This window comes from Mchenga conophoros, linkage group LG15, assembly GCF_057382185.1.
Source record: "Mchenga conophoros isolate Kocher_MC1m ecotype Shallow Benthic linkage group LG15, M_conophoros_male_GT1.1, whole genome shotgun sequence".
NCBI classification, from domain to species: Eukaryota; Metazoa; Chordata; class Actinopteri; order Cichliformes; family Cichlidae; genus Mchenga; species Mchenga conophoros.
In genome coordinates this window covers 4826147-4849151 of record NC_140540.1, presented here as the reverse complement: position 1 = coordinate 4849151, position 23005 = coordinate 4826147, and the positions used below count along the sequence as shown (strand labels likewise).

The 23005-nt window shown below is 40.3% G+C and overlaps 1 protein-coding gene across 4 annotated transcripts in view; it reads right to left on the bottom strand.

Moving 5' to 3' along the window:
- plcb4b (phospholipase C, beta 4b) overlaps window positions 1-22636 on the bottom strand; it is a 74163-nt gene extending 51527 nt beyond the window's left edge. For 3 of the 4 annotated variants that reach the window (XM_085246676.1, XM_085246679.1, XM_085246678.1), the window contains exons 1-2: window positions 21155-21404; window positions 17615-17656 (exon numbers count right to left, since the gene is read on the bottom strand). The gene's annotated coding sequence lies outside the window, so the exon portion shown is untranslated. Of the gene's footprint in view, window positions 1-17614; window positions 17657-21154; window positions 21405-22613 lie in introns of those variants that run through there. The other variant, XM_085246677.1, reaches the window with a different exon arrangement.
- Window positions 22637-23005: the final 369 nt, after the last annotated feature.

The following is a 23005-nucleotide window of genomic DNA, read 5'->3' as shown; positions in this document are numbered from 1 at the left end:
TGACAAAAGACAAAAAAAAAAAAAAAAGATGTACACGAGCATGTTCCTGTTCACACATACACAACGCACACACTGGGGTGTAATCACCAGCTCCCCAGTAATGTTCCTCATCCTATTTGGCAAGTGCAGAATTTTAATCATTCCTCTGGCTTCTGCTAAATAAACTTTTAATGGAAGGCGCTTCCCGTAAGAAAGGCTGCCTCTGTCAGAGAGATTGGTGGAAATGAGCTGGCAAATTAGACAAACGGCACCACCTCCACATCTGCTCTGCAGCAGCTTCTGAGAGGCAGGTATGTCAGTGAAAATAAAACAGAGTCTGCTAAAAGCTTAAAACGTAAATGTAAAAAACAGATTGGGTCAAAAGGTGCAGACAGAGAGGCAACGCGGATGAGTGAAACAAGAACCAAACTATAGATGGAAAGGAGAAGATAATCCCCCTTTTGGCAAGGCATCTGGTACCTCAGGCCTGAAGACAAGAAAAATTCCTCCTCATTTCCTGTACTTAGGAGTGACCGTGATTCTGCTTGTGTCTCTCACATCACCATCACATTGCTAGAACAGGAACAGGCCAGTAATGGTTTCTTTATACAATCACTTTGCAAGATAAACTTTGCCAGATAAGTGTAGACAGCAGAAGCTAGATTTCAACAAGTAAAGTGAGGGAAAGTTGCTGCTCTTAAGGTTGTATTTCCATCTGGGATTATGATTGCTTGTTAATGTGGAGATTTTTGAAAGCCCAATAAGAAATATATTTTGTGACAGGTTCCTCTCGTGAGTTCCAGCTTTAAACATACTGCAGTTGTTGTCCAAATTAATTAGAGAAACTAACACAATGTCAATATATGGACTGTTTTTATATTTGGATACAGGTCCTTTGCAGTCAATGACTGCCTGAAGTCTAGAACCAGTAGACATGTCAAAATGCTGCATTTCCTCCTTTAAGATTATGAGGCTTTACGGCAGCCACCCTCAGTTGCTGCTTGTCTGCTTTCAGTTTGCATACAATAACTGAAAAGATGCTGAGCCAAGACGAGGTGACTGGCATGGCCACTGAAGAATATTTTATTTATTTAAACTCTTGAGCAGTATGCTTTGGGTCATTATCTATCTATCTGTGAAGCGCTGTCTGATTAATTTTGCAGCATTTGGCTGAATCTGAGGAGAGAGTGTAGCAAGTGTAGTACAATCCATCCTGGTGCTTCTCTCAGAAGTCACATCATCAATAAACACTAGTGACTTAATGCCACTGGCAGTTATACATATCCATGCCAGTTAATCTTGGTTTCATCTGTCCAAACCGTGCCGTATAATCCGACCTTCCTGTTTTCAAGTATAACCAGTGGTTTGAACCTTATGAACCTGCTGTATTTACATTGTACATGCTTTGTATTTACATAAAGGTATCTCTTGATTGTAGACTTTGACAGGGATACGCCTACATCCTTGAAAGTGTTGACTTGGTTAGATGTTGTAAAGTTGTTTCTCTCAACAATGAAACTGTCGTCACACACTCGAGTTGTCTTCTGTGGTTTTTCAGGTCTTTTGGTGCTGCTGAGCTGCTCGGTGCGTTCATTCTTTTTGCACCACACCTAATGTTTTTGCGACATCTCCCATAGGTTTGCTTGTTTGGTTTGCACTGACGTCTCTCAGCACCCTGTTTTTAACATTATAGTAAAAAACTATAACTTCAGATATTATGCCCGCATCATTTGTCATGAAATAATGAGGGAACAGGCTTGACTTGGCCACGAAACTGCTCGTCAATCCAACTTCTGATTAATTCCTAACTTGTTAATTAAAAATGTTTGTAAACAAAAAAAAAAAAAATGACCAAAAAAAACAACATTAAAGCTGAAATGCTGCACTTGAGTCAAGTACTTGGAAGTACAAGTGCAAAAATTGTGTTTTGTGCAACTAATTATTGACCTCACTCTACATATATACAACATTTTTACTACCAAAAAAAATCACCTCCAAAAAATCCCAGCATCAGTTGGGCCTTGCAAAAAAGCAGGCCCATGTAATGAAGTTAATACAGAGCTTGGTATTGATCTGGCACCATCTATTTTGAGTCATCTGCCTCCGATCCCTCTCTCCCCCTCTTCATGTAGATAAGCTGCAACTGTGGGAGAGGCCTATGTAGATCAAATATTCCACATGTCAAGTGGACTCACTGGACAAGAGCTGTTCACAGGCCTCTTCAGCCAGGGTAGAGCATCAGCAGATACACTGTGTATCAAAAAAGCCATGACACATGTACAGACACCAATATTCATGTTCTGCTAAGTAATTTAGTAAGAGCCCTATAAAGAGAACAGGTTAACAATACTTGGGTCCTGCTTTTTCACCAGGCCTCTTTTATCCATCGACGTAAGAATGAATCGACATAGGAAACCTGTAAAATACTACTGCTGCTGTTACTAGGGATAATAATAAGTAGAAGAAAATAAGTGATGATGCTGCTAAGTGGACACAGATATTTTACACTTTAGCAGACAAAGCTAACAAACTGGAACTCAATTGTGCTACCATGGAAACTCCAACCAGCAGCACAGCTAAAAGAGTTCAGTCATGAATACACAATATCAAACAAAAAAAATAGATGTTTCTTGCTACATCTCTTCTTTCTGTGCATCTGTGCGGACACACACATGCACACACGAGTATATTTTTAGTAGGTGCTATTCTAAGTAACATCCAGCCATGCGGTAATCATTCCTTTGATTAAAGCAACAGGTAAGAAGCTGCTAATCTCTCCCCTGCCTGTCACAGGATTTAAATGGTACAAACAGTAACAGCTGTGCCGACCATCACTCAACAAATGACGGCTTTACAGGGGAAGCTGATTAAAACAACAACACTGCCAACCGCACACACTCCCGCAGGTATCACAGGATGGGATCTGGCCGGGGAAATGACATTATCCGTGTTACCTGAAATAGCCTAATCTGAAAATAATACGCCATTATCTACACATACAAGCTTACACCAAAATGCCTCACATAAACTGGTCTGGAGGTGAAGAGAATGACAGTTCAAGTACTAACGACATATGTCCCCGCCTCAGGAAATCGACCCAACCCAAAGGCTGACGCGCAGCTCTCTGTGGGACACGCTGTTGACGGCTTTGCTGCCATGAGCAGCACCTGTCAGGGCACTGAGATGATAATTCTCATTTGGCCCCCGATTGCAACTATGTTGAGAGTGACTCTGAAGGGACATTAAATAACATCAGCTCTCAAAACGACCAAAGGAGGACTCCGAGAAATCCCTCCCCCCGTGTTTGTGTGCAGCTGTGTCATGCAGGATAGTTTGTTTTCTCAGAGGACTAAAGTAGGAAAACCAGACTGAAGACTGGGGGATAGAAAGCTTGACAAACATTAACACTAAAGTTACACTTCACCTTTCATACATCACCATTTCATTATAATAGCTCACACCAGTCTACTGTCTGTAATGCAGTTTGGAAGGTGCCATCAGGAGCTAGTTGGCTGATATCTCCTACATTTACAAATTTATGCATTTCACAGAATTTTTTTGCAAACAAATCAAAGCATAAAAATTACATTTTTCAGTTTTATGGGGATTATGTCTTTATGTCAATGTAAGGTTTCCAGTTGAGGCTCCTGGAAGTTACTAAATCCCCCGTTTCCAGTTTCTGAAAATAACATGACTTAATGTTACAGACATGAGTCTGCTAGGACTAGAAACTTGTCACCATGGCATTAAGACTTTTGTTGTCTAGATGGTGTATTCATAACTATCAAGATGTAGAGTGTGAAATAAACTAAAATACCAACAAACTCCAATGGCTTTATTCTCATGGCACGGTGAGCATGTTTTGGTATGCAGGCCTTCATCTATCAACACACCGAATCTTTTCTATTGGTGTTCCACTAATTGGGGCCTTCCAAATATGGTGTTCATCCAAACCTAGGGTGAAAGTGGAAAATTCCAACAGTAAAATTCCACCAACAGGAGGAGTCTTCAATAACCTGGACACATCCAGAAGCCCAAAAAGATACCAATAAACATTCATCAAATTCAATCCAAATCATACAAAAAAAGACCACACAGCTGCACTGACCACAAATAACATAAATGCATCAATAAAGTTTATAACAAAGAAGTAAAGTTATTTTTTAAGCCAGGATATTTACTAGCCTGTTTTTATAAATCCAATAAAGTTTTTTTTTTTAAGAACTCCTTTGTCTATTACTTCTTGTATTGTATTGTAGGTTGAAGGGTTACTGTTATGAAAGTCCAGGTAGTGAATAGCCACAGGCTAGTTAAATGTTACCGCTGCATGTCACTGCTGCTAGCAGACAAAACAAAACTACCCATTGAAAGTAACACTCTACCCAAAGAAGTACCTGTTGTACGAATGGAAGTATTCAAATTAAGTAATAATGTTTGTGTCTTATCTTTGGTGGTGACTCTAAACCCCAGAACATAGCTTTTTTCACCTTTTACATGCTCTGCAGCTGCTGAAGGAGTCCACAACAACTTTTAAGTAGGACCTTTATGTATGCAGTACCTATTAAGAATCAGTTTCACTAACTGTGGTTAATTAGCAACATTAGTAACGTTTATGAAAGACGAACATTTAAAAATCAAGATCCGAAATCATGAACATCTGAACGATTCAGACATGTGGAGCTCTTCTGATTGTTTCTTGCCACAGCAACAAAAACAAAGGGAAAAAACAAACCAAAATACTTCTATATGTTCGTAAACTGTATCCACAATCACTCAATACAAATATTTTGAGTAACATACTTCTATACTGCAAGGAATAGTGATAGTAAAGTTGTGCAGTATACCATTCAGCACCATTTTCATTAACTGCATAAACACCAGCCTAATTTTTTATATGACTAAAATGTACAAATTACAATTATTTAGTGACAAACCTGAAAACATGAGGAAAAATGAAAGAAATGCATCTCTCTGGATACCTCACGTCTTCTTCGATTCAACACCAAGTCACACACATCAAAACACATCAGCAAATATTGACCTTTTTACTTACTTAGCATAATTTAAAAAGAAAATTGAGAGTAAACAACAGTTGTATAACAATGACTCTGTAAGAACTGGTGTTGTTTAACCGGCTTTAAAATCTCAAAACTCCAACACAACTTAATTCGAAGCAACCAAAATGCTGCATCCACTTTAGTGATAGTGCCGGATGACCTCTTCGATGAATGTCCACTCTCTGCAACCTTCGAAAACGGGGACACGGACTAGTATTGTAGCGTGGAAGCGGTTAAAATATAAAGACTTGAATTCAATACTATCACCATTCATTGGAACTTACGTTCGGTTTCTGCTAACACTGCAGTATAAACAAAATGAGTCATGCCAGGAGCGGTGCTAGAAGCTCTCTCAACTATTTATGAGGTTTTTTTGTTTTTCATCCTTTTTTTTTTCTCCCAATAGATTCATGTACTACAATCCATCAGAAAGACCCACGCAGGTATGGATGGAATAAATAACCTGAAACATCACTCTCTTTACTGTCTTCACAGTAGAACGTGGGTGAAATTGAAATAGGAGGTAAAGACAAAGAGGGCGGCATCCTGAGAGCGGTAGAGAACAATGGAGGAAGGGAGAAAGGCAAGCAGACAAAGACAAAGCTGCACAGGCACCAAACCATTTCACATACACTTTGACTTTTCAATTTTATTTTTTCTGTGTGATGCTGTCAGAAGCCAGCTCCCTGAGGGCCAAAGAGTGAGAGGCAGCCAAAGAGAGTAAAATCCTGGCAGAGAGAGAGAGAGAAGGTGAGCGGGAGGATTTTTCTGCTTAGTGAGTCAGAGAATATCGCTCGCTTTGCCTTGGAGAATGATGGACGACTGTCTTTAACAAGGAAAAAATTAGGTCTTGGTCTCTCTGCGCACATCAGACACAAACGGAGAGCACTTCTCCCCTTCCGCCATTGTGCAGGCTAATTAGTAGATTTTATTAGCATGGACCAATGGTAGGAAACCATTCAACCTCAGCTAATAGCTCATAGCTATTACACAGCATAATTTGTGCTGCTATGACATGAAAAACTGTAGGGATTAAGTTTCAGACCAGGAATCTATAACACTGCAGTCATCCATCTGCCCAATGTTATATAATACAGGTTCATTATAAAAATAAAAATAAATCATTCAAAAATGAAAACAATGTCTCTCCACATGAGTGTTTTTGACATTTTCAAAGAAATCTCTGTTCACCATAAAATGCATGTCCTTCACATGCAGAGGTTATGCTCATGCAGGTGTAAGAAGGCAGCCGAGGACTGGCTGATTAGCTGTAGAGCCACATGATAGAGACAAGTGAATGTGGAGGTTATGCCCAGGTTATTCTATAAAATCATCTCAACAATATAAATTGAGTTTTTGAAGGAGTTTAAAAAGACAAAATGGTTACAGAAGTAAAAAAACAAAAACATTTATGCATTTATTAACAAAGCTTAGGCAATTTTAATCCAAAGACTCTCCTGAATACATAAAAAACATCCAGTCTTGGTGTGCCACCTATGTAATTTTAAATTTTTTACTTTTTTCATCTGTTCAACATAATGGTGCAAAGGACTGGGTGGTTCCTTTGTTCTTATTTTCAAAGTTGTGCCGCTACACTGCTCTCACCAAAGCTGCGTACTTAGTTGGACTTAGTTGCTAAGATATGGTGGATGCTTTGGTCATTAAAATCAGCATAGCTGAGAGTCTCTAGAGTGGCAGCTGATTATTGCTCCTCTGCAAATACAAGTCTGTGTATTCCTGCAGACACACATGCATACAAAGCAGCAATTCACACATAACGTTTGGCAACTGGTATTTGAAAAAGGCTGTACTGTTAGAAGAGATTGGTGAGAGGCAAAAACGACAAGAAAGAGAACGTGGTTCTCTCTGATGTTGCAGGTTGTGATTATCATGTTTTTGCTCACAGCTTTAAAAATAATTTCAACATTTTTTTAAACTTTGACCCCATTTTCACCTGTAGGCACTAAAAGCAGCAAACACCTGCGTGAAAGAAAAGGTTCTTGTTTTTCCATGACCCTAAAGCAAGGCAGACCAGAGTCATTTTATCCAAACATGCACTTACACTTTGCTTTTTCAGCCAGCATTGCTGTGACTCACAGCCGACACTCTTCCACAGCTTGAGACGCCATCTAATGCTTCAAGTCAAGCCAAACATAACAATATGAAACATGTGCTGCTAATGGTGTGTGAAAAGCTAATGATTTGAGTCTGCCACATGTATTGGTCCCGTTCTCATTTTCAGGTCAAACATGGCTGAATTCAGCAAAGATGCTGCCACTTTTACTTTTTTACAATTCTAACCATAAAGCAATTTGTTTTTGATGCCGTGCGCATCTTACTGGCTTCGAGACTACATTGGCTGAATCACAGAGCCAAGATGGTAACAGATGATTTTACATTTTTTGCCTTATGCAACAGTGAGGACGGACAAGGACAAGAAGTCCCTGGCACTTTACAAAATGTATTAACCTTTCATTTATTTGTTCTTCTTGTTAGTGGTGGAGTCTGCCAGCCCCGTGCTGGACTCATATTGTCTATTAACACACAAAGGATTGACAGGAGATGATGAATTCATGTCATCCCACATGAATGTTTGTAATTTGACCTCACTGATATTAGGCTGACCGTCTACTGTACACTCTAACACAGATGCACGGTTGTATTATATTACTCCTAATATCAACCAGACAGCTGCTTCTAGTTCACATTAAAAACACTTCAACGACACAATGCTGGGTGCCTTTGACTGTGAGGAAGGCAGAAATTTCAATTTGCCGCAGAAAATGAAATGGACTACACATTCATCAAAAATCGTCACCAAATTATTTTTCATTAAAGAACAAACAGAGCAGCCAGAGTAAGCTATTAGGTTAATATCCGATCTCTGCAACTCCAACTCCTCAACATGGTAACCAATATGCTCTCAGTTGCTGAGCAGAAAACATTTCACACTGTGTGCAGCATGAAATCTAATCAGCTTTTAGCTGTAAAAATCACACGGTAGTAAAGAGTTAAGCACAGCGACTGCATTTTGAGTAATCTGAATGTTTGTTCATACTTTAAGCTGTTGAGGAGAGCAAATTGATGGGAAGCTAAGTATAACCGTGTGTAATAATAAACAACATGTCCACAGACTGATCTAACAGGATGTTTGACCTCCTTAGATTGTCATCTTGACTTCTGCAGAAAAGTGACTTGAACCAAAAAGTACAAATAAAATTACCGGTTCATTTGCATAATGAGGTGCATTTCTGGAAGAGGCTTTTAATTGAAGGCCTAAGGTGAAAGTAATCATTACTCTCAGTGCTGCAGTGAAACCGCTCATACAGTTTTCTTCTCACTGTTAATTCAAACTCTAGCAGGTTTACTAAATAATAACAGGAGCTTCATAAACAAAAGGAGTTTGTGTGTGCTTACTGAGCCACTCTCAGTGAAGCACAACTATTGTGTTCTGTGTTTGATGTTCAGCCTCTTTTCAGTTTTATTTATTTATAATACTGTGCAATGCAAGTATTGAGCCACCCCTCATGTATAAGGCAAAATATACGCAAGTTTAAACTATTCCAACAAGCTTGAAAGACTCTAAACTCTCTTAGGCAGCTTTCTTGTAATGTTTTTAAGCAGTCTTTACTCTGCATTTATAATTCCATTAACTTTAACAAAATCCTTTTAACGAAAATGCAGCCCAACATGAGAGAGCCTCCACCGTGTTTCATACCTGGCTGGAGACATACAGCTAGAGCTGGGCGATATGAGATTTTTTCATATCACGATATGTTTTTTTCATTTCAGGCGATAACGATATCTATCACGATATAAGCCAAATAACTATATTTGTAAGATTTAAATGTGCCGTTGCTCACAAGTAAAATGTGAAATAATCAGCAGCTTGTTTTTAAATATTTATTTCCCATAATAAGTTCAACAGGGTAGATGTACTTAAGGAACATGAGACTTTTTCAGATAAATAAAGGCAAATATTGCAAACTACACAAAAGGCAGCCGCTAAAGCGTTTAAGTTTCAAAATAGAACAAACGAAACAGACTAAATTGTCAGTTCCACTTAGAAACAAAATATTAATTCTAAAAATAAATCTTAGTTTGTTTTACAGAAGAATAGACAAAACTGACTAACTTTTGTCAATATCAAATAAACTGAGAACTAAAAGGAAATTCTCAATCTCTCCTTGTTGTATAGCTGAGCTTTTCAAACAGTTTTAACAGTTACTTTAGTCTGACAAAAGCCGAATGACGAATTAGCGCTTCCAGTCAGAGACTGAGGCTACGTCCACACGTACACGGGTATTTTTGAAAACTGAGATTTTCCGTTTTCGTTTTAAAAAATAATCCCGTCCACACATAAAGGCAGAAATGAAGGAAAACGCTGCTATGAACATGCCAAAGCAGCAGGTGGCGCTAGATTCCTAGCCGTGCAGAAATGTTGGCCAATCAGAAGTCTAGAAGCCTCGGTGGGAAAAAGTAAACAAAGCTGGGGCATAGAAGCAGAACCGAGTCGTATGTGTGGACGGACAGTAACTGTGTGTATATGTAAGCATTTAAACACTGCAGAGAGTAGAATTAACAGTATTGTAGAAATTCATTTCACTGAAACAATAACGTGGCGCACAGTGTGACGCATGCACCAGTTTATTGTATTTCCAGACTTGCTTTTGGCACAATTTACAGTGCACGCTACTCTGTTTTTTGTCAGACTTGAAATAGCCGAAATACCTTCACACTACGGAACTTCTATGGCTCTTCCGTTCGACAATCTCTCCGGCATTGGAACCGTCATCTGTTTTCTCTTCGGTCACGCTCGGTTGATTTTTCTAGTCGGCACACTCATTTCCTCCATTATGCGCTGGCTGCTTCCCAAACAAACACACGTGCGGCTTGGCACTTGTGCTGTACGTAACAAGTCACGTGACGTGACGCTGCGGCTGTGATTGGTTCGGCTCTGCGCTACTTAGTTTGGATTGGCTGACCTTTTTTTTTTTTTTTTTTTTAATTTTTTTTTTTAGAGGACAAGAGCGGCGAGGTCTATCGCGATAGCTTAATTTCTCTATCGAGTAAAAGTTATATCGCGATACATCTCGTTATCGTTCTATCGCCCAGCTCTACATACAGCCATCTAAAGTTTAGGTTCTTTGCCAAGATGACTTTTACATGTAGACAAAATACTGGTTCGCCCCTTGAGTTAGGTGACTTTTTTTATGCTTAACAGTTTGTTATGCTACAGGGAGTGCTAAGTAGAGCAGGGTGATATGACCAAAAATATTTATCACGATATATATTTGAAAATTTGCGATAACGATATAACTGACGATATAATTGACACTAGACAAAATACTTTACAACTCCACAACTTTATTAGTGCAAAAAACCCCATCAGTGTATTTTCACTTAAACAAGCAGCTGTTTTTTTATGTGCATTAAAGTTATATAAAAATATAACAGTGCAAATTCCTCGCTGACAGTTTAACCAAAAGGCATTTCCAGTGGAAATTGGCCAACATATCCTCAGCATAACCATGTATAATATCCACAAAACTTAAAAAGAGGTTATACACACACACAATACGGTAACATTATGTTGAACCACAGTACGTATCACTCCGCGAGGCGCCTGCCTACGATAGCTTTAATGCTCCAACAATCCATCAAGCGGTGCAGCTTCGTAGCTTAGCAAAGTCGTACTAAAACATTTGACAGATTTTCGAGCGCCGTGTACCACATAAAATCATTTCGAGGTCAGTAAACACAACCAGAATTCATACATAAGGCACACGGGATTATAAGGGGCTCTGTCGACTTTCAGAAAAATCAAAGGATTGATTTTAAGTGTGCCGTATTTTCCAAACAACACGGTAATAACGACGGCCCGCTATCACGCTCTACCAAAAATAGTGCTTTGTTGTGTATCTGACGGACAAAAGCCAAACCAGTTCCACACCACTGAAGTTGCAGCATTTCTACAAACCAATTCTGGTTCATCGGTTTCATTTAACGATCCACTTTCGCTCTTCTCCTTCTGCGTCGCCGCCATGTGCGTATGTAAACATAGGCACTGCGCATGCGCTTTTTACCCATATTCTATCGCGATATTTCATTTTCCTATCATTGCCCAAAATTACACCGGTATTACCGTGAACGGTATGATATAGCCCAGCCCTAGTGCTAAGTATCTTAAACAAAATATTCCTCTAAAAATGGTCAGGTACAAGGACTGGACTGAAGATGAGTAAATGAGCGGCCGATGTCCTAAAACTAAACTTTGGGAAACAATTGCTCAAGACCCCTTTAAAGAAATTAACAGAAACTCTGGCTCCTTGGAAGCAAAACATAAGGAAATGAGAGGTGACTCGAGAAATTGGCACAGTACTCTCTTGATTTGTCATTGCTTTTAAAAGAACATGAATGTATAATGCAAAAACATGCAACAAGTGAACCTTAGAAGGCACTACTAGGACACAGAGACAAAGCTTGTTGAAGCTCTAGAGATTGTCTTCCGCAAATGGAAACGTCTTTATAATTCAGCAAGTGCTAGGAACAATCGTAGATATATGTACTGTATATGCATGTGAACGCAATGTGTGATATATAATTTACAATTTCCTATCTAGTAAATATATACAGCATATAGAATTTCCTAGTCTATGTCGTGTGCTATAATTGCGTCACCTAAGGAAAATGTCTGAGCATTTTTCACTGGAAAATTTACATCTGTCCTCTTACCATGTGCTTCGTGACACTTTTCTAAACTTCACATTGCTTCTACAGTTTGTTATGATAGCCATCTAAAGGATTTATGTGCTAAGGACAGAGGTTTGTTTAAATGACATCCAAGAAGTGGCTGATGAAAAATGCACGAGGCTCTTTGACAAATTTCTGGCAGTGCTTGGAAAGCCATGTGAAGGGAACTATTCGCCTATTAAACCCAGTGTTTATACTCCACCTAAAATCTGTTTGTTTCGCTGCTTGTACTTTTCAGTTTATGAGTTACAAACTCCAAAGAAAGCCTCCAAAAAAATGCCATTAAAATCCGCTTTGTCTTTCAAACCAAAAAAAAAACAAAGAAAGAAAGACATAAATTAGGCCCATATTAACTACTATATCTACATATATATAAGCAGGAATTCCTGCTTATTTATATATATATATATATATATATATATATATATATATATATATATATATATATATATATATATATATATATATATATATATATATATATATATATATATATATATATATATATATATAAGAAGTAAAGACAATTGTGCCATGTACTGTGTTCTGCATTTCCACTGAGCTGAGCAGGGTAAATGATAAGCTAATCTCTGAAGTGTTACATAATTGCTATCTTGTAGAGTAGTGGGCTGCCTAAAGAGACCCCTCTGGCACACACACACACACACACAAAGTCATGTTATGATAATGCCACAGGACATTACAGGAAACTCAGCAAAAAACATAATCCGTAATCCAACCTGAACATCTTTCTATCACTGCTATATAATGTAAATTAAACACACACACACACACACACACACACACACTACCACAAGGGCAGTGTTGTAGAGAGAGGAAGAAGCAACATTCCTGCTGTTTATCAAGTCATCTGATCAGGCCAGCAAGTCATGCGTTGAAACTGTGTTAGAGGCTGGGCGGGATGCTTTAGGCTAACCCTCGCCCTATGTACTCTGCAGTTTTCAGAATCTTAACTTATTCTCTCACAGTGCTCTGTCTTCATGTAAATGACTGGTATCCTCCCAAAAACACACTAATGCTCCACTTTATTTTCAACAAACACCTAAAGAAGACACTTAAGACCTCCCTGCATTTGCCCCATTTGTAACGCAAACAGATAAACCATTAAAAGCTTGATCGATAAGTCTGTAAAATATCTGCTAATTTTCCACTTCAAGTACTGACAGTGTTGATAAATGTGATAATTTTGCTGACGGCAATGATCCTCGTCGGTGCGTTGTGAAGCCGGGGCTCTCTATTACGGGCCTGGGATGGTTAATAATAGCTATCCAGGAGAGGACGGTACAGAATCACGTTTTGCATTCTGGAGCGAAGGTCGACAGTTTAATTGGAAGTGCAAATTGCGTTCACATGTATCCCCACAGTGGATTGAGCCATGGGTAAAGTGAATGCGCACATTGCAAGCGTGTGTGCGTTTAACAAAAGAGAGGGAAGGGTTCGTCCCAACGTATTTTTAGACCGACGCGTGGAGCCGAGCCACAGTTATTATCACTGAAGTGTTGTTTTTACTCCTCAAATCCTCTTTTGCACAAGCTCAGATACTCCTGCTGCCCGCTACTGAATCAGCGAGGCCGATGCTGCCAATTTTTTATTAAGAAAGAGTAAATATTGACTTGATGACTGTAGCTTCCATCTGTTGGTGTGAGAGTAAGAGTCTCGCTCGCTCTCTATCTGCTCTGCTTTCACTCGCTGCCGACACTACCACCACCCCCACTCGCACCACCACCCATCTCCTTCCCTCTGCTGCTGGCTTAGAATCTGCAGAGAATACCCCCGTCATTATATTCACCCTCGAGCCACACTTACCCTTGTAGTGAAGACACGCGTTCTCATCATTGATCTCTCTCTTTGTTTAGGCAGCTAATAGTACTCCCACATAGCTCTATAATCCACAACATCTGGATTAGTGAGGGTTGAGGCCACTTTTTGATCAGCTATCGTGTTACGTGAAGATGAGACTGTGGGAGTGGAGCTGAGTGGTTTTATCAGAGCAGAGAGCGGGCGGGAGGGGGGCGGATGCTGAGGTTTTTCTGACCCTTTTATCCTTGTCACGGGCCGAGGACAGAGTCTTTCATGTCGTTTCTTAGAAAGCTTTCTAAGCAAGTGCACAACTGAAAGACGCCACATTTGCACAAAAGCAGTGTTACAGCTTCTTTGGATATCCAAAAGAAGGTACTTTGCCACGTTTACATTTCTCTGTAACTATTTTGGTATGGCCATTTATGAGGACTCATTTTCTTTATGCTACTTGATTACATTAAAAGATGAAGCTCCTCCAAAAGTAATATCGTCTCTCTCCGGGTGCTGTCTCAGGTGCCTGTCACATCCATATTTTCAATGAATGCCAAGGTCTTAAAATGCATCAGGGTAGGACAAAGTTGCAGAGTGCTGGATCCGTGTAAATATTTGCAGTGGGAATTTAGGTGTGTTGACTCTGCTGCCGCTGACACCGCTTCTCTTACGTGTGAGAAGGAAGGATCTTATGTTCTCCGTTTGAACAAGCACTGAACTTATTATTTTATCCTTCAACACAAAGAGGTGTTGATTTTTTACAGGAATGCTCCATAACATGATGACAGTTTAAAAAAAATCATGTTGGTAAAAAGAATTTGTATCCAATATTGATAACCATTAACACTGGTAATTAAACGTTTTTAGCCTGCACCAGCAGGATGGTACACACGCTAAAATAAGGTGAGGCATGATGGCAAAACTGATAATGTAAACTATGATTATTGAATGCTGTTTTATTCCTCATTGTCTACAAAGGATTGGGTGTTCCCTTCTTTCCTGTCACATGTAGTTACTGAAGTGTAAGCTTAGGATGTTTAGCGTGTTGCCTCACACCAAAAATGTTCCTGGTTTGAATCCCACCTTGGGATGTTTTCCCTGCATCTGTGTAGATTTCTGCTGGGTTTACTTTGCCTTCCTTAGTTCAAAGACATGCTTGTTAGGCAAACTGGCTATGGATGAGACGTAAATCAAGTATTAAAACTGTGACAAATACAATATTGTATGAATGTATGATTAAATGTGACACATAGTAGCAAATAGCACTTTGAGTGGGCAGTATGATTAGAAAAGCGCCACATATATGGCAGTCTATTTCAATGACCACCAATTTTTTTTTTTTTATTTACCCACGATCTATTACTGTGAAAAGCCATACACACTGGTACAGGTGGATTTAAAGTAGAAGCTTAACCCAATAGGATGGGGTTTTATTAGTAAATTCTTGACAGTACTTTATAATAACCATTTTAAGAAATGGTAAACGAATAGTGTGAGCTAAAAATTGATCTGCAAAGCATCTATTAACATTTTCTGAAAGGTTACAGTAAGGTTACAACTAATGTTTATCATACTTTTTAAGCAGGTAATAAAGACTCTAAGTCATCTATAAACATTATTTGGAAGGCAAGTATAAAGTTGTAACTGATATTTATAACACTTGTTTCAACAAGTGCATAATTATCCAGGTATGTAAATCACAAGATTGAACTTGTAGATGTCACTTCATGCCCTGTTTTCTTAACATACACATGAAAAAGTCTTCACAGAACTCTTTGAAAACAAAGTGATTCAATAGCTTGTAGAAGCACCTTTATAACAACAACTCTAATAAGTTTTCGTTTGACTTTATTAGACTCTCACACACACACCCGAAACTCTGGCTGATTGGGACCCACGCCCAGTTTCCCACCTTGGCTCAGGCGATTAGAGGATCATCAGGGGGTCCTTTTGTCCCTCTGTGGGGGGTCACTCCCACTAGGTTTATATCTGGGACTCTCCACCATTTGACCTTAGAACTGAAGAAGCTTCTCGGATGAGAGGTGAAACGTCTTCAAGCAACTTAAAGAAGTCCAGACGCTTTTCTTTGCAAGCTCCTTTGACTACGATGACCTGGATGACTGAGAACCTTCACAGACAGACTCTCACATTGTTGCAGAGGAATTTTGGCCCGCTTGTGTTTACAAAGTTGTTTTAGTTCATCAAAGTTTGTGAGCATCTGCTTATGCAGAACATTTCAATTGGTTTGAGGTCTAGACTTTCACTAGGTCACTGCAACACCCTGATTTTTTATTTTTCGGTCATTCAGTTAGAGATTTACTGCTGTGTTTGTGATCATTGTCCTGCTACATGACCCAATTTCAGCCAAGTCAGATGTAGAATACTTTGGTATACAGAGAAGCTCATGGTCAACTCAATGACTCCAAATGTCCATGTACTGTATCTGCAAAACAAGCAAAAAATCACGCCCCTCCATCACCATGCTTGACAGTTGGTATGAAGTGTCTGCGCTGATATACTGCATTTGGTTTTCACCAATAATCGTGGAATCATAATGGCCAAAATCTCCACTTTGTCCAAAAGACATAGTTCAAGACGTCTTGTGGTTGTCCAGATTGCAACTCTACACCCCTAATCTGTGCTGCCATATAAGAAAGAAGAGGCTTTCTTCCAGCAACCCTTCAAAAAAGCCATATTGTTGAAGTCTCGTGTTTCCAACTGTACTGTCATGACCTTCAACATTTAACATGCTAACAGGCCTGTAGAGTCTGAGCTGTGGTTCTTGGGGTTTTGCAGTTTCTCAGAGAATTGAGTGGTCTGACCCTGGGGTGAGTTTGCTGGGATGTTCACTCATATGAAGATTGTGTCATTGCGTTAACATAGACATGAATGCTCAAAACCAACAAACTACCAAAATTTCTGCTTTTATAGAGATTCTCACACTTGCAGCTGATCCATTAATCATATTTGACTGGCACCACCTGGCTACCATTTACCCTCTTAATTCCTGTAGAAGGGTGTACTTAATCTTTCACAGGATGGCATAGATTCCTGAAAAACCTTCACGACTATTCCATAGAATATGTCAAGTTAGGAGCGATATCCATCCTCTTTTGGGACAGACTGCCAAAAGACACCTTTTGTGTATTTCAGAAATACCAGCAGTTTGCAGCGGAGACCAGCTTACTGTTCAATAATCAAACCTTTATCACAAACTATAATATGTGGTAATCATAAAACATGTTTCCAAAGTAATGCTTAGATATGTTTTAAGAATTACTTTTCCTAGTCACTATCAAGTTAGTCATATGGTTCTTGCCAACAGAATAATTTAGAGATAATACACACCTCTCTGCTCGATAAAAGGAGACATATGAAAATGAACCAGGCAAAGCTAACAGACAGCTTTGATGCTACACATCATTAATACAAAATATATCATGAACACATAGGCAGCAATCACATTTGAGCTTCATTAAAGTGTCAAACTTGGCACGGGGGAACACAAAGCAACAGCTTCAGTCACGCAACCTACTTATCAATGAGTGATGTGTGCAGTGGATCAGCGAATATCAGCCTTTAATGAAAGATACAATTAAAATTTAGACTTCATGCTTTCATCACTCAGCACAAATCCAATAAGATGTCTGTCTCGGCACAACGTGTTTGTAATATTTAATGCGGGAAAGAAAGTGTCTGTATTCGCTAATGAGGCCTCAAAGAAAGAGTGGCGGGAAAATAAGATCCAGGTAGATATTAGTGCACGCAGACACGCAGAAATGTGTTAGATCAAACACTGACACATACATTACATTGATTGATTTATTGCAAGCTCTGTTTTCCCAAACTTTATGTTCAACTAAATTCTGGACGCTGTGTCGTTTTAATATTTGCCGCAGGGGCTTGTAAGCCAGCGGCGCTGTTGGGCAGAATGTAACAACAAACTAAGAAACACAACGCAAGAAAAATAAATTTGTGTTGCTGCAGCGATCACTGGCAGCCCCAAAACTCACCAGTTCAGCATCAATAATTTCAGCGGGAGTTCATATCTCGGCCTGCAGAGACAAAAAAGGACATACAGTTAGAAGGGGAGAGAATTTCATAAATAACAAAACCCTGAATGTGGACTTATTTGGCTGAGTTCTAAAACCCTGCTATACAATAGGAAGGTCAGGAGCTGAGATACAACCACACACAGAGATGAACGCATCCCGATTCCCTCCACTTACTCCCTTGCCAGGGAAAACAAAGTTCAGACATGTTGAGCTCTGCGATGCAGCATATTTTCAACATATTACAACAACACTGGTCCTATCAGTCGCTGTGCCCACATTACCCGTCTGTTGGTCTGTTAGTCCATCTGGCTTTCAGGACTTCCACTTTCAAAGATCTCTTTGCAGGAGCACAAAAGAGAAAATAACGATTCTACAAATCATAGAACTGTTAAAACAAACTGACAGAGGTGGAGAAAGGTCAGTGACTCTAGACCAGGCCCTCCCAAGTCTAACAGAAACCATGGAGAGAAAGTGTGCTAGTCTTAGAAAAAAAACTAACAAACAAACAGGCAATCAAGATATACAGTAAACTGCCACTGGATGGATTCCAAATCCAGTCCCGCTAGAATAAACCTCCAACCTTCGAGCAAATCGATATCATGCTGGCAAGAATAACGCTGTGAGAAAACAGACAGAGAAAAAGAGATTTTTCTCCAGTTGGACCAAACCCTACAGCCAATCTCAAGCTTTCCACAGAGATACAAACACCCCGAAAGTTGATGCTGAGTAATGTCTGTCTTACACACATTTCATGGCCTAATCAAGTTCACATCCACAACAAAACAATGCCAGGCTTTGAAATGCTGTTTTAGTTTCATCCTTTTTCTTTCATACACTGTCTTTACATCCAAGACTTAAAATGTAGTTCAGCTTTTTCATTCTAAACTAACTTCTTATTGGCTTAACGCTTGCATATAATATACCAGTATACACCCTCAATCTGCCCAGTTTTACATTTTAAATAGAGCTAAATCTCCTCTGCACTGAACATATACATAATAATATGCTTAGTTACAAATTATCTCACAGCCATAAAAGTGTCCCTCCAGTGTACTCCAGATACACCTGAACTTCAATTAAAATTGCTGGACTGGGAAGTCTGTCCTCACCAAATCAGCAGAAGCATCTACAGTGAGATTTAAAACCACATCCCAATATTTAAAAACCTTCATATAGGAGCTACAAATGCATAGCAGTGCAAGACTTCCTACATCCGTCTGGGCTGAAGATTCCCTCCACATGCATAAATAAAGTTCCTGGATCCAGATTGTGGTATTTTCTTGAGATCATCAAGACAATGTCTCTCAATTTCCAAAGAATTTCAGGATGAAACTCCAAAGGTAAACGGTAAAATGTAACACTTTGTTAATAACACTGTTATTAAACAGAGAAAGAACAAACTGAAGCAATTATATAACCTTGGCAGAAATAAAATGAAAAAAAAAAGTGGCAACATGCCATGGGATCCTCCTTCAAACTTGGCATGTTTGCTCAACTATAAACCCATAAAGTTATGTTTATCTTGAATGGTTGGGATACCATCAACTGGGCTACAGCTTTCAGGAAACCAGCATAGCACATGCAAAGTACTCAAAACTTGGTCTGAGTACTTCAGTCTGTAGTTCCTGCTACAGTAGCTGCCTGCAGGACATATGGACAAGGTGAAAATAACACCAGCTTTACTATCAAGGCTGATAAACGTTAAAGAGTACCAGTGATAACAGAAGCTGGCAAACTGGAGTCACTTTTGTTCTAATCGGTAAAACTAACAATGATGGTTAACAATTTAGATCAAGTGAAGAATTTGCAAATATAACAAGGTTTATCCCGCAAGCTGTGACGATGCAGCCAAACTCTTAAGCTTCTTAGTCCACCTCTATTCATCAAAATGCTTCGCAGTCCGGGTTTAAGCCTCAGGTAAGGGATTGTTATTGTGCGAGGGAGGGTAATGTTTGCCTCCGTAATCGCCAGTCAAACGTTTATGTGGCAGTGTCAATAAGCCAGAGCAGAATTTGTTTTTCTTTACATAATGGAGGCGATGTTTCACAGGCTGCAGAGGACGTCGCCTGGAAGGAGGGAGTGGGAGGCAACCTTCTGAGGGTTTCACAATAACGGGGACTGACGCACTCTTTGCTGCCTGACCACAGCTATCTTGATGGTCGATTTAATATGCACTAGTAGACACCTGTGCAGCAATTTCCCCCCCCCCCCAAAAAGAAAACGGATGCAGTATGCAAATAAGCGCTGCAGAGCAAGTTGGTGAGAGCAGGGGGAACAGCTGATGCAACAAGTTTGTTTCTACACTCATTCTTAAGTTAATGTTAGGGGGAAAATAATACTTTATACGGTGCAAACAAGTCTACACAGCCCCCCCCCCCCCACACACACACACACACACCTCACCCCCTTCCACACACACAGGCACATGTTATTCCTGAACAAATATCACTCTGCCTCCGGGGTGTAACGGATAAAACTGGTTTTGGAAATGAAAATGAAGAACCTGCTGAGTTTCGGCTGTCATTTGCTCTGGTTTCAAGGAAAGCTGCTGATTACATCTTCCCCTATCAAAAATAGATTGTTTAAAATCCAAAGAGCACACCGTGAATGATTTCACACACAAATTATGACATTTGATCACCCATGCAACTATTTTTATGATACTTTAACACCGTTGTGCTGATTGATTAAACACCGGCATTACGGGCACACGAAAAACACTGTTTTCTAGTTGGCGTAACGGTGAATCAATGACACCTTGCAAAGCTGGGATGGATGCATGCATGGCAAGCTGCAGCTACCACACTAGCAGCAAACAGACTGAGAATGCACCAGTTCTGCATGTTAAATTTACATTATCATACAAATCTCGCAGGGCATTAAGCTCCAAATATGTAGTGCAATAAACCAAAAAGCACCCATTAGAGTAAATGCAAGAAATAAAATCTCGGGTTTGTTGGTTGACTTTTATGGCCACTGTGCAGTGTGCACTGTGCTTGTCATCGGCTGGCTTCTGCTCTGTCCCGCTACAGCTAGCTCCGCTGGCTAGCCTCACAGCCGTTGGAAACGTCAATAAGCCCCGCATTTCATCAGGTTTTCAAGCCGCGGCGGCTCTCTGCAGTCCCGTATTCACCTAGCAGAGAGCTCACCGAGCAAAGCTGGAGTGAATTCGATAATAAAAACCAAAAGGTCTATTTAAATGCGTCTGCCTAGCTAGCTAGCAAATGCTATTGCTTCCAGCTGTGTGTGTATGTGTGTTTGACAGAGTGAGGCAGCGAGAGGATGTCTGACTGATGAGAGCAGGATTTGGAGAGTGCCGCTGAGAGCTAGCGTGATGGAGTTTTAATGAAGGGTCCAGCGTCCGTCTGGCAGCAAAACAAACACATTAAATTGAACTCAGTCTGGTGCACGTTTAACCGAGCAGCCCTTAACCTAAGACGCGGTAAACTCTGACTGTTCTCTCGGCAGCAATCAGAAAGCTTTATGTGTGTTTCTTACGTGGTTTCGCGGTTGGAGATGGAGAGGGGGTTTAATCCGACGGCGGAGAGAAAATGATGCTGTGCAGGGTCCGGGTAGGGATTTTCTGTCTCCGCCTGTCTGCGTGTCTTCCAGCTGCTGCTGCTCTATCCCGTCTCCCTCCGACTGTCTACTCTGCCTCCCTCCCGCCGGAGTGTCCCGGTGTTCTTGTACCACTCGCCCTCCAGTGGAGAATGAACGGTGCTGATGCGCGCTGATTAGGAACCCCTCTTCAGACGGGCAGCCCTCCCCATCCCCTCCCACACCCACCACTACACACTGCACTCACACCTAACGTGCCTGCGCGCGAATGGGTGTGTGCGTGCGTGTGCGATCGCGCGGTGGCGTGCGTGTAAATCAGTGAATGAGTGTGCTTTGGGTTAACGGAGTGAGTCATCCGGTAGAACCAGATCCAGCTCCGCCCCCGTTTTCTAACAGCTGACTACTGTAGCCGCCATGCGTTGATAAAGACAAACAGTGCCCCCCCTCCTCCCTTTGTAGTCTAAAAGTCTAAAGTCTAAAATAATGAGCTCAGAATTTAGATGTAAGTATGTAAGCAATCCCAGGGGGACAAAAGTTGAGGCTTCAAAGTGCTCTATATGCTTTATTTCACAAAGTTTTTTCTATGCTTTGCTGTGTATGATGTCAAGGAAGAGGGGATGGGCTTAATATGATCAGACACACAGCTCTGACTGTAAACACAGAAGCTCCATCCACCTCTTATTTAAATCCTCTGTTTACAAGCAGCAGTAAGAAGAAAGTTGACTCAAATAAAGATGTGAAGAGTGTAACCGAAGACAATATCAAAAAGGTTATTTTTAAGGTTAAGTTTAAGAAAGCTACAGGACACTTTCGGTAGCTTTCAGAGGCCTATTCCTGCCTCCAAGGACCCATTAAGTGGACACTGTTTTCAAAATTAATTATTGTATGACAATCAGTCTCCTAAATGGTAAAAAAGCAACTACAGCCACTCCATCATTAGAGGAAAAAATAGTCGGCAGTCTCTGAGCTTCAGAGACTAAATGGGCCAAAAATGATGACAGAAGTATAGTGAGGAAAACCCTGCAAACCAAGGGCACTGTGTCTTTCCTCATCCCTCTAAATGGGACATTTTTAGGTTTTAGGACATGGTCTGATAGTTTAACAATGGTACGGATAATATTAGAGTCACAATCCGAATTTGATCCAGCCTAGATTAAGGCAAAGTTCAGTGTTAACATTACATTCATAACTTTGGGATTAAGGTTGTGTTATGATAGTTGAGGGAAAGTGGAGAGAGCTAAGATTATATTTGGGGGCCAAGGAGTGGAGGCAGTCAGTGATTAGCATTTCACTCGCTCACTCAAACATTCACATCAGTTTCTGCTTGTGTTTTTGTGCCTATGTAACTATGTATGTGTGTGTGTTTGTGTGTGAGTGAGTGAGAGAGAGCTCAGTGTACCTTAGCCAGCATCCTGCGGTCTTCTCCTCTCTGTCCTGGTGTTACAGGACACCTCCTCCTCCTTCTCTTCGTCCCCGCAGCAGATGGACAGACGCAGAGCGATATTATTCCTGGGAGTTTGGAGGGGCGTCTCTGTTTTTATAACCCAGAGAATCTTATTAAAAAGCTGCTCTCCTTCCGTCCTGAACTTGAGGTTAATTAGCTCACTTCCTAGTTGCCGACATGCACCGAGGCCTCTGAATGGTCACAGTGGTTGTTATGGACGACTAGGCTTGTCTTATCTCTGGCTGCCTGTGGGGATTCTGCTGTGGAGCTGAGACTAAGAAGGGCACAGTATTTATGTAGTGTGGAAAACACATACACTGGCAGCACGTACAAATGTAATAGAGACA